The sequence below is a fragment of the Ovis canadensis genome, chromosome 23, assembly GCF_042477335.2.
Source record: "Ovis canadensis isolate MfBH-ARS-UI-01 breed Bighorn chromosome 23, ARS-UI_OviCan_v2, whole genome shotgun sequence".
NCBI lineage: Eukaryota > Metazoa > Chordata > Mammalia > Artiodactyla > Bovidae > Ovis > Ovis canadensis.
The window spans coordinates 46,274,414-46,276,392 of record NC_091267.1 but is presented as its reverse complement, the minus strand read 5'-3'; positions in this window follow the sequence as shown (position 1 = coordinate 46,276,392).

Here is a 1,979-nt window from a genome sequence, read left to right as displayed (position 1 = left end):
CTCCCATTCCTGCCTCAGCCCACACTCTAGAACAAGAAGACATCTCTAGAAGAGACGTCTGCTGTTTCCCATGGCCATGCTCTTGCTGTCCCTCTGTCTGGGGTACACTTTCTACCCTTCTCAGTTACCAGAATTCCTCCTTCCTTCATAGGAGGAAGGCTGCATGAACCCCCACAGCAGCCCGCATATACCTCTAAAGACCATTTTATGTTAAGGTTATCTGTTGGTGTGCCTGTCTCAACCACTAGACCAGAAGATTCTCAGATTCGGGGACATCTTCTTTAACTTTGTCTTCCAGTACACCTAGCATACAGTGGCTGGCACCTGCTGTTGAACTGAACTGACCCTTGTTTTAAGTAAAATATAGTAATTAATTCATCTTAGACAACATCTGGGATACACTGCAGTTTATATAATGCATCCTTCTTGGAGTGAATCACTGGTGGACCTATGACCTTGGTATGACATGTGTGAGAAAGCTCTTCACAGGCAAGTGGTTTTTAGATTTGCTTGAATGACTACAGAGAAAAACAGTGGAATGGTTATCTTAGTCTAGAGGAATGAAAAGTTGTTGTTTTTTTTAAATTTACATGAGATTGTTTTCGTTCACTAGGCATGTCTGGTAGGGCAGAGATATGAAAACAGTGACTTTGCTTTTGGGACAAAGGTGAAGGGCTGCCCACTAGAGGTAGTTTTCTTTCTGAAAAGGAGAGTAAAGAAGACAGAGCCCAAGCCCAGAAGGCAGTTGTTCTTTGTGTGGTTTGGGAAATAGAGAAACTAGTCCCTGGGTAGCTGGGCATCCGGTTCCTTGTTGGTGGATATAAACTTGCTCTCATGTTGCCTTTTCCATCTCACAGTCACCCCCTGTGTTCACTGTTTTTGTCTCAGAGGAGATGGCAGGGTGAAGGAGGTGAGGAGAAGTGAAGAAATGTGTATTTTTAGCGCTGACACAGCTGAATGTTCTGAGTCTTCTTTTACAACCACATTTAAAAATAAATGTCAAGAGTTAGGATTTAAGTGATTTCTCAGTGTCCACATCCTCCTTTTCTCCTTAATGAGGGCCTGTCTTCTTCTGTCTGGTCACCGCTCTCTGTGGAGTGTGTCTTTCAACTCCGGATGTATCAACCACTAATTGACAAAACGCACAGAATTTCTTAAGGTATTACATGACACACTTTTGTGTTAAAGGTCTAAGGATATCCCTTTATCCTCAGATCAATAATACATCCAAGGATACACAGATGCTTTACCACCAGCATCTCCCGTTAAGCTGTACTTTCACTCATTTATTCATGCAGTGTTTCTGAAACATATCCTATGGGTAAGAAATGCACAAAGATGAGCAGTAGCTGCTCTACTTTCAGGATTATCACTCAGACAACTGTTTCTCAGAGGGCTGGTCCCTGACGTTAGCCTCACCTGGGGTTCTCAGTAGAACTGCAGACACTTGGGCTCCACCCTAGTATTAGTGACGCAGATTACATATGAGATCATATATTTTCCTGTATTCAAATAAATAAATGTGTATTACTTTGAGCTCCCCTGGAGCCTCAGACGGTAAAGAATCCACCTGCAATGCGGGAGACCTGGGTTTGATCCCTGGGCCAGGAAGATCCCCTGGAGGAGGGCATGGCAACCTACTCCAGTATTCTTGTCTGGAGAATCGCCATGGACAGAGGAGCCTGGTGGGCTACAGTCCATAGTGTCACAAAGAGTTGCACATGACTGAGCGACTAAGCAGAGCGTATTACTTTGAGGAAGAGGCGATGAGATGGCCATGTGAAACTCAGAATGATGTGTGTGCACGTACACCCCCTCAGTCAGGTGTGTGTGTGTGTGTGTGAGTACATCCCCTCAGGCCTCCAGGAGGTACTAGGTTTTACTGTAACAACTAAGACTCACCCACTCTGTCCAATAAGACTTTAGACCTCACTTGAACCCTTACTGGCTGTGTGGCCTTGTGAAAATTATCCAGCTTG